Below are 10,730 nucleotides of genomic sequence, written 5' to 3'. Positions count from 1 at the left end.
AACAAACAGTGGGTCAAAGAAGAAATTGCTAGAGAAATTAATAAATAGCTGGACATGAATGAAAATGTGATCAAACATCAAAACATATGAGATGCAGCAAAAGGGGTGCTGATTTGGTAATTTATAGCTCTAAATGCATACATTAAAAAGGACAAATGGAAGAACATGGTGACACAGAGAAGAGTGGAAGTTAGTTAGCTCTCCCAGAGCAACTAATAACCAGGAACAACTAGTAAATGATCTTGAATAACTGCTGGGGCATAACCATGACTGTCCACACATTGTGCACCAACCTGGATTGGGAGGAATGCCTGAGATCCCAGCATGGAATCTGTGAGGAGAAACTGTGGAGCTGAGCTGGGAGTCCCTGCCCCCTGGCAGCCTGATCTGCAAAACCTCGCTGTGACAGAGAGCAGCACTCTCTGAACAAGCGAATATACCTCAGTCCAGCTCCAACTGGGGTTTTAATTGGCAAACATGGACTGCTCAATGCAAGCTGCAAATCCCCAACCAGCAGAGACTTTTAGTGACGCCTGACCTTGAAGAGCCAGGGGACTTCTCTGTCTCTGGAGGGGGAGCCCTGAGGACTGGGTGCAATCTCTGGCCAACAGGTGCAACTGGGGGCCATAGACTGACCCTGAAAGGGGGCTCTCTGTCCCTTACAATGATCAAAATTATACAAAACACTTTTTCTGATCATAATGGAATGAAGTTAGAAATCAATAACAGGCAAAAGTCAGGAAAGTTCACACATGTTTGAAGGCAAGAAAACACACTCTTAAACAACTGGTAGGTCAAGGAAGAAATTGCAAGTGAAATCATTAAATTCTTGGGGCAATGGAAAATGAGAACACAACACATCAGAATATTTGGGATGCAGCAAAGGTGGAGCTTAGGGAGAAATTTATTGCCCTAAATGCTTGTATTAAAAAAGAAGAAAGAACAAAAATCAAAGGATTATCTGTTCACCTGGAGGAAATAGAGAAAGAAAAGCAAACTAACCCCAAAACAAACAGCAGAAAAGAAATAACACAGATTAGAGCAGGAATAAATGAAATCGAGAACACGAAAACAATAGAATCAACAAAACCTATTATATATCTGATTCTTGCCCTGCATATATAGAATAATTTTTGAGATTTCCCTATTTGTGCAGCTGTTTTTTCCCCAGGAAAAAGCTTTGTCTTCCCTCTTCTTCCTCAGGATGTTGATCTGCTGGGTTTTTTTTTTTTTTCTTATTCATTTGCCGCTGTATGCTATTAACACTGCTTTGCTATCTCTAGCAACCTTTACTTGAGGACTGAATCTTGAGCAGAGGATCCAGGCAAAGAAGATCCACCTTCATCAGTTTTCCCAGAGATGACAGGTCCAGGTCTTGCGAAGTGGTTGTAGATCCTCATCAGGGTTTCCTGGGGAAGAGACCCAGCAGGGTGCCGGTATTTCCTGTGAAGCCTCATGGTTCTCTGCTTTTCCTTTCCTGCCCAGCTGTTGGTGCACCTCAGCCTGCTGCCTCCGACAGGCCTAAGGTTGCTCTGTGCCTTCAATTCTCAGTGAGTCATGTCCCTGCTGGGGCCTTAGGTGAGCAGAGCACTTCTCTGTGATTTATCAGTTTCCTTTCATCATACCTGGCTGGTGTATGATACGATCTTCTCTCTAATGTCCCCCAAACAGTTGTTTCAGACAGTTCCTTAGGATTTACTAGCTGCCATGGAGGATGGACTAAATCCTAAAGCACCGTATGCCACATCTCCCCTTTCTCGTCTCTGGAACCCTGTTAGTTTAAGCCTTAATTTTATGTGGTATATATGTTGCTAGGACAAAAATTTTAAACAAAAACAGTACCATAGGACTGTAAAATACAATGTAAATTCTAGTGACCTCTACTGTAAACTCTAGACTATAGTTAATAGTAAATTTATAATAATATTCTCTCATTAATTGTAACAAAGTTACCACACTAATGCAAAAGTCTAATAATGGGGGTGGATAAATGGGAACTCCGTCTCTTCTGTATGGTCTTTCTGTAAAGCTACAACTTTGCTAATAAAAAAATGGGTAAAAAGTGTGCCAGTAAATTTGCATACCTACATGGATTAAATAAACCACTAGAAAACTATGAATTATAAAAAATATTTGAGGAATAAAAAGAAATCTTATACCAATATTATTTTCTTCTAGTCCCTATCTATATGGAAAACATAGAATAATGTAGATAGCAGATCAGGAAGTGAATTCAACTGAGGGCAGCCCAATCTCCTCCAACCAACTCCCCTTATTTTCAAAAAGTATAGGCCTCAGGCCAGCTTCTCAAGCAGCAGCTGGGGCCACAATTAATAGAAAAATCCTGGGGGCTAGAATCATTGAAGCCAACTTACTGAAGTTGAAATGTAATGGTCTATATTTTTAACATATGCCCAAGCTATTTCTTCTGTACACTGGGCTTGAGATTCATTGGTGCAAAGGCTTCTATAGTAAAAGACCATCTTTTGAGAGCGTCCCCACCATGACATGGAAAGACTCCGAGGACTAGTGATGAGTGTGTGATAAAGACTGAATTTCCCAGCAGAATCCTTAATGAGCAGGTTCAGACAGGCTTGTGTCATAGGATCTTGGAGAATGGGTTCCTGGTCACATCTTTATACAGTGAGTATGGCCAGAGGTTTTTAGATAGGAGCCAGGTCACCTCAAGACAGCGTCGATGCTGGGGAAACGAGCAGGCATGAGCAGTGCCTTCTGGTAACAAGTGAGGAGCAGACATGTCCAGCAGGGTTTCCAGACAACTGCCTTCCTGCTGCAGCCCAGAGGACAGGAGGTGAGAAAGTTTGGAAAGTAATTATTCTGAGCAAGTGTACAAGGTCCGCATCAGTGTATAGACAAGGGGATGGCCAGCATTCTCCTTGAAAGAGACAAGTGGGAGCAATGTGCTAGTTTGTCTCTGGATGGATGGGTGAGGTTTTAGGCTGCTAATGTGAACAGTTACAGCAGTAACAACTGTCCAGCAGGAATTTTCTTCCCATGACAAAGAGGGCATCTGGCATGCATTTTGTTCTAGTTTGCTAATGTTGCTGGGATGCAAAACATCAGAAATGGATGGGCTTTTATAAAGGGGGTTTATTTGGTTACACAGTTACAGTTTTAAGGCCATAAAGTGTCCAAGGTAACCATCAACAATCGGGTACCTTCACTGGAGGATGGCCAATGGCATCCAGAAAACCTCTGTTAGCTGGGAAGGCACATGGCTGCCATCTGCTCCAAAGTTCTGGTTTCAAAACAGCTTTCTCCCAGGATGTTCCTCTCTAGGCTGCAGTTTCTCAAAAATGTTACTCTTAGTTGCTCGTGGGGTATTTGTCCTCTCTTAGCTTCTCTGGAGCAAGAGTCTGCTTTCAATGGCCGTCTTCAAAATGTCTCTCATCTGCAGCTCCTGTGCTTTCTTCAAAGTGGCCCTCTTGGCTGTAGCAAGCTTGCTCCTTCTGTCTGAACTTTTATAGGGCTCCAGTGAACTAGTCAAGGTGCTCGCTGAATGGGTGGGACCACACTTCCATGGAAATTATCTAATCAGGGTTATCACCTACAGTTGGGTGTGTCCATCTCCATGGAAACACTCAAAGACTTACAATCTAATCAACACTAATAATGTCTGCCCACACAAGATTAAATCAAAGACAATGGCATTTTGGGGGACATTATACATTGGACAGTCATCCATCCAAAGTCCCTTTGGAGAATAAGAGTTTGAGAACACAGATGGAAAACACCTTAATGTGGAAGTACAAACAGACTAGGCTTCCCAAGAGGGCTTAAGGATGTGACATTTCAGACCATCACAAGTGGCCTCAGCCTGTGCATTTTCAGAGGATTTTGGGGAAGACACATAGAGAGGGAGAAGGTAAATACAAGGTCATGGACATCTACAATTGACAGATCCTGAGGAATGGGGCAGATCCATTTTGGAAAGATACAAATGAGCACCAAGTGTGTGAGAAAATTGTGTGCAAAAAATCCCAGATGATCAGTCCTTTGTTTGCTTGCTTAGAAGTTTGTATTATTGACTGAACATTTTTTTTTCCTTTTTCATTTTTTGAGGAAAAGTCATTGGTATGGAATTTAATAAAACTTCAATGATTTGGCTGGCTTTTTTTTTTAATTCATTTTTGTTGAGATGTATTCACATACCATGCAGTCATACAAAGTGTACATTCAATTGTTCACAGTACCAGTATATAGTTGTGCGTTCATCACCAAAATTAATTTTTGGACATTATCATTACCACACACACACAAATAATAAGAATAAAAATTAAAGTGAAAAAGAACAATTAAAGTTAAAAAGAACACTGGGTGCCTTTTTTTTTCTGCCCCCATTTTTCTACTCATTCATCCATACACTGAACAAAGGGGAGTGTGGTCCTTATGGCTTTCCCAATCACATTGTCACCCCTCATAAGCTGCATTTTTATAAAGTTGTCTTCAAGATTCATGGGTTCTGGGTTGTAGTTTGATAGTTTCAGGTCTTCACAGCTAGCTATTCCAATTCATTAGAACCTAAAAAGGGTTGTCTATATTTTGCTTATGTAAGAGTGCCCACCAGAGTGACCTCTTGGCTCCTTTTGGAATCTCTCTGCCAGTGAAGCTTATTTCATTTCCTTTCACATCCCCCTTTTGGTCAAGAAGATGTTCTCCGTCCCATGATGCCAGGTCGAGATTCCTCCCTGGGAGTCATAGTCCACTTTTGGGCTGGCCTTTTGGGGAGCTTCCTTACCTGTACCAGTCCATCAAATGCATGGCTGAGCACCAGCAACCATGAGAAGTAATATATGAAAAAGAAGTGTTTATCAATATCAGATCCGTCCTAAGGAAAATTATAATAATTATAATAATGACATAAGGAATTTCAGACATAAGGAAAAGGTACCAGAAACTAAGGGATGAAAGACAGCATGACAAGCAAAGAAAGGGATAAATAGGAGGATGAACAGCAATGGATAGTGAGGCTATAAATCAGTTTATACAAAATCCTGTGAGTTTTAAAAGACAGAATTAAAATCCACAGCAAAAGTGACATGTGAAACAGAAATGAAATGATGGGATTAAAGGCTGCTTATCCTGTTAGAATTTGATTTAAGCTCTGGCTTAAATCTAGCATAACTGATGAAATAATAGAAAGTAAGCATAAAATTTCCAAGCAAGAAGAGAAAAAATAGAACAATAAAAAAAGAGTCAATCCAAAAGAACCTCAGAGGGACAAAAAGAGAGAAAAAAGGGCAATTAGGAAGCAAAGTACAATGCTAGATAGAAACCAAAAATATCAGTAATTTCATTGTCATTGACTCAAATTTTCCATTAAAAGAATGCCAATTTTGGGATTTCATGGGTGATGTAAGGGCCTTCTGTATGCACAGTTCTCTGAGTCCAGTTTTAAGTCTCTTGGTCTAAGTTACCCAATCTTTCTTTCACATTTCATCTTTGATCATAATCATCCTGTGAAAGCATCACTGAACACAGTGTGGTTTCTGGTTATCCTTCAGCACTAAGGGGGCTCATCCCTGAGACTCACGTTCCATGCAGGGGAAAGTTATAAATTTATGAGTTTGGGACTTTGAGAAGGCCACATTTCAATAACAAGAGAGCTGGCAGGCAGATTCTTAGGCAGTATAAGTTTATGCAGTTATAGATAGCTAAAGGGAAAAGCAAAAAGGATTGTTAGTAATTAAAAAAAATAAAACTTTGGAGTGACAACATCAACATGGCGACATAAGACAGCTACTGAAAACCCCTCCCCAGAGATTCAGATAATGAAAGACAATTCTCACATATTCAGCACTCTGAGGGAAGGTAAAGACTGAGGAAGGGTCCCACAAAAGCTGAATCAAAGAAAGAGAAAAGTGTCAGGTAGGAAAAATTTCTGTTCTGGACCAACTGGTCTTTCCCCCCGCTACCCTCTGGAAATGCCCAGAGGCTGAAGCCCAGTTCCCTACCACATCCCTTGAGATACACTGGCTACAAAATCTCTCAGGGCAGTGACACAGATCCACACCTATATCCAGACACAGAGACCCAAACACACAGGGGCCTGTGGCAGGGCATAAGACACTGGGGAGCTTTGGGTACAACAGAGCACCACGGAAGACCTTCCAAATGGAGGATTAGGGAGGGAATCAAGTAGCTGATCAGAAATTGTCTGAAACAGTGGTTTGGGACCTGAAGGACAGGGGAGGATACTTGCAGGCTCAGGTCAGTGAGGGACAAAGAATCTGAGAAAACATGGAGAGAGACTGCAATTCCAGATGTGGGTCCTGGTGCCCATGCCCCACTCTTCAGGGAAAGAGCAGTGTGTGGCCCGATCCTTGCCTGTAGAATGGCTGCAGAGTGGGGTAGCTGCCCTCCACCCCAAGCACAGAGGGGCAGACGGCGCAACCCTGAGCCAAACTGTGGCCAGAGAATTGAGGGCAAAGGAACCCTGCAATTTCAGCCCCACTCGATCAGACACATCCGAGGAAAAAAACAGGTTCTCTGGGGGTCACTCTTAGGCACAATTACAAGTAGCCTTAGCCTGCCTTTGCAATAACAAGCTTCATAAAGGCAAGCCCCAAGATGGAGGGCTCAGCCTTCTAAATTGGTAGCCCCCAATGCTTGTGAGAATATCAGGAATTCCCCAGGTGGGGAAGTTTAATATTTACACATTTTCCCCCAGTCCCTCAGGAGACATTGCAAATACATTTTTTATTCTCTGCCCAAGTTACTCTGGGATGTCTTAGGGCTTCTAACTAACCTGTACAAACCAACCAGATTTCACCCCCTATTCAAAGTTCCATGTAATTATGGTATTTGAATAAACTGACCATACAAGTTAAATCATATAGTGTGCTACAAAAACATAGATTTTTGCACCTAATAAATATCTCTTCTTTGGTCTCACACAGAAGTTGAAGTTTTAAAACACCGTCAATATCTTCCTTTACCCTTATTCTGATTTGCCTTAGTCCTAACCAGATCCACTTCATTCATATCTCTAGTTGAAGTCTGATCTCTTTTTCAGCTTTTTTAACATTTGCTGAATAGGGTAATGTTGATATTCATAGCTGCCAGACTCTGGCTCTGAGCTTTGGGTGTCACACAGACACCTAAAGTTCCAGGGACTGGGAAGTTATACAGAAAGAGCTCTGCAGCTCAGAATTTAGAAACTGCCATTACATCTCTGGAATAGATGTAACTGCTGTAAGAGCTTACAATCTAGGAATTTTTACAATAAGCGTTCCCCAATAACCTATGCATTCAGACTCAATTCTCAGAGTTTGTACATTATAGTTAGTCCATATTAGTGAGGCATTATAATGTTTTTCTTTTCATTTCTGGTTTATTTGACTCAACATACTGTCCTCAAAGTCCATCCACCTAGGTTCATACCTCACAAATTCATTCCTTCTTGTAAAACCTTAATCCATTGCATGTATACACCATAGTTCATCATTCTGTTCATCAGTTGATGTACACTTAGGCCACCTCCATCCACTGCAAATCGTGAATACTGCCACCATAAATCCAATGCACAAATGACCCTTATTATCTGTTTTTAGTTCTTCCAAGTATATACCCAATAACAGTGTTGCAGGACCAGATGACAACCCAATGCTTAGCTTCCTGTGGAACCACCACACTGCCTTCCATATGGGCTGCACCTTTCTACTTCCCCACCAATGGTAATTAGGTACACCCCTGTCTCCACATTGCCTCCAGCACTTGTATCCCTCTGTTTATTTTTTAGACAGCTTTATTCACACACCATGCATTTCTTCCAAGTAAAGAATTAATGGTTCCTCATATAATCACATAGTTATGCATTCATCACCACTGTCTATATGAAGACATTTCCATTTCTTCAACAAAGAAAGAGGAAGAGGTGAAAAAAGAAAAAAGAAAAAGAAAGGAAAGAAAAAATGACTAAAAAAGGAAAAAATAAATTAAATTAAAATAATAAAAAATTAAAAGGTTGGACACCACCACCAATGCCAAGAATCCCATAACCTCCCTTGAATCCCCCTCTTATAGACATTTAGCTTTGGTATGCAATTTTACAATTAGTGGAGGCATATTACAATGTCACTGTTAACTGTAGACTCTAGTTTGCATTGATTGCATTTTTCCCAATACCATTCCATTTTCAACACCTTGCAAAATTGACATTCGTTTATTCTCCCTCATGTAAAAACATTCTTAAATTTATACATTTAATCACAATCATCAAACACCCTAGGTTTCACTAAGTTTTACCTTCCCAGTATTTATCTTCTATCTTTCCTTCTGGTGTCCTACATGTCCCTAACCTTCTTTCAATTGTACTCACAGTCATCTTTGTTCAGTATTCTTACAATATTGTGCTAACATCAAAATATTTTGTGCTATCAATTTCTGGATCTATACAATCAATCCTGTTGAAAATTCTCTACTTCTTCAGCATCAAATGCCCAATCTCTACCCACTTTCTATCCTCTGGCATCTTCATATCTGCACTCTTCTCCAAGCCTCTGTCACCAGTTTTCTCCTATTTGTCTGTAGCACTCCCTTTAGTATATCTTGTAGAGGAGGTCTCCTGTTCATGAACTTTCTCAGTGTCTGTCTGTAAATATTTTAAAATCTCCCTCACTTTTATGGACACTTTTGCTGGATGTAGGATTCTTGGGTGGCAATTTCTCTTTCAGTATCTTGAATATATCATGCCACTGCCTTCTTGGGGTAGGTCTTTTTGGATCAATTCTGTTTGGGGTGCGCTGTGCTTCTTGGACTTGTAATTTGTTGTGTTTTATAAGAGTTGGGAAATTTTCAGTAATTACTTCCTTTATTATTTGTTCTGCCCTTTTTCCCTTCTCTTCTCCTTCCAGTACACCTATAGCATATATATTTGTGGGCTTCATGCTGTCATTGAGTTCCCTGAGCCTCTGCTCATTTTTTTTTTTATTCTTTCTCTATCTTTTCTTTTGTGTGTAGGCTTTCAGATGCCCTGTCTTCTAGTTCACTAATCCTTTCTTCTGCCTCTCCAAGTTGGTTGTTGTATGTTTCCATTGTGTTCTTCATCTCTTCCATTGTGCCTTTCATTCTCATAAGTCTGACACTTGTTTTTTCAAGCTTACAATTCTTCCTTATGGTCACCCAGTGTCTTCTTTATGACCTTCATTTCTTTTGTTACATTATCTTTCAACTCATTGATTTGATTTAGAAGATTTGTTTGAACATCTTTAATTAGTTGTTTCCACTCTTGAATCTCAGTTGAGGTTTAAGTTTTCCCTTTGACTGGGCCATATCTCTATGTTTCCTTGTGTGGCCTGTCACTTTTTGCTGTCTAGGCATCTAATTTACTTGATTAATTTATTCTGGAGGTTGTTTTCTCTCTGTTGCCTTGGGTTTTCTTGTTGGTTTTCTTTGATCTTTTCTTATTTCTCTTACTGGCTGGTTCTCAGTTTGGCACTGCTCCATAATCATCCCCCCCAAATCAGGTGCCTACTATGGCCTGTCACAGGGATGGGAGGTAGGCACTGGGCACTCTAGCAGGTCCACTGTGTGTTGTAATTTACATCTGCTGGCTTCCAGTGGTACTTTCTATTCCACTGACCAGAAAGACCTGGGTTTGTTTTAGAGCCCTGCTTTAACTGTTGGGTTGTCCATATTTATCCAGAAAAACAGGTATGAGTTTCTGTCCAGCTCCTGTGGTCCTAATAAAGGGTCTGGAGCATCTTTTTCAAAGTGTTTCTATTCTTTTGCACTCTCCAGAATGTCCAGCAGCTGGTGATGCTCAGTAACTTAATCATCCTCAGAGGCTTCTTTGCCTCCAAGCGCAGTCTGCTTCTACCCAGGTGAGCTGAAACTGTGGGATTCCTAAGCCCTCACTTTGCCAGCCAAAATCTAACTTGATGCAGGGCTACACCTGTGGCAGAGCCATCCCCATGCAAGGAAATAGCCACTATTTTTTGCTTCCCACAAGGGTAGGGGAAGAGCTTTCAGATCCAGGGCTCTTCAAATATTGGTGGTATGTCTCACTTCTGTGACATGTTTTAAAATCTGTGTCCCCAGTAGGAGTGTTCCCTTCTTTTGATTCTGTGCCTTTCCCTCACTGAGACTGAGTGAGGAGGAGGGGAGAGGACCGTCAGGTATGAGATGGAAGATTCCTACTTGTTCTTTCTTTTTCTTCAATTCAGCACTTGCAGAGTCCTTCTCTAGTCTACATCCTCCTTCAGAGTTTCAAACAATTCAGAATTGTTCTTTTATTCATTGAATCTCTGGAGAGAAGTTTTCAGTAGATGTTTACATGGCCATGTTGATGACATCACCCCATGCCCATCTATTTTACTTTTAGGTACCCCATGATCAACTAGCCAATGTCATAAGTCTCTGCAAGTCAGATTATTTTGTCTGCTGCTTTGAGTCCACTGTCCATTATGGTAGCCTTGTGACCTTGTCTTTGGTGATAAACTGCAGCCACCTGGATTATGCAACTTGGGATCTAGTTATCCCCATTGTATTTAAAGAGTCCAGTTCAGTGACAGCAGTTCCCACAGTAATATCTGACCTATAGAGAAGGGCAACTACAGCGCTCAGGGATGAAGGAGCTAGTCTCACAAATTTATTCCTCACTGTCCTGGTAAAAGGTGTGCCCTCTGCACATTCCTGGGGTAGGTGAACAGATCTTCCATGATAAATCCACTCTAACATTCAAATCTCTGTAAGCATTTGAATCCCCT

At 41.0% G+C, this 10,730-nt stretch overlaps 3 protein-coding genes across 3 annotated transcripts in view; 1 reads left to right on the top strand and 2 right to left on the bottom strand.

Annotated features, from left to right (window-relative positions):
- The window catches only part of LOC119520029 (immunity-related GTPase family M protein 1-like), a 379,546-nt gene that overhangs the window by 93,923 nt on the left and 274,893 nt on the right, over positions 1-10,730 (bottom strand). The window lies entirely within an intron of this gene.
- LOC119520038 (immunity-related GTPase family M protein-like) overlaps positions 1-10,730 on the top strand; it is a 215,708-nt gene that overhangs the window by 45,256 nt on the left and 159,722 nt on the right. The window lies entirely within an intron of this gene.
- LOC119520025 (T-cell-specific guanine nucleotide triphosphate-binding protein 2-like) overlaps positions 1-10,730 on the bottom strand; it is a 212,247-nt gene that overhangs the window by 71,281 nt on the left and 130,236 nt on the right. The gene's annotated exons all lie outside the window — the stretch shown is intronic.

Source organism: Choloepus didactylus, chromosome 24, assembly GCF_015220235.1.
Source record: "Choloepus didactylus isolate mChoDid1 chromosome 24, mChoDid1.pri, whole genome shotgun sequence".
Classification (NCBI taxonomy): Eukaryota; Metazoa; Chordata; class Mammalia; order Pilosa; family Megalonychidae; genus Choloepus; species Choloepus didactylus.
The sequence above is the reverse complement of the archived record's forward strand: the minus strand, read 5'-3'. Positions and strand labels throughout refer to the sequence as shown.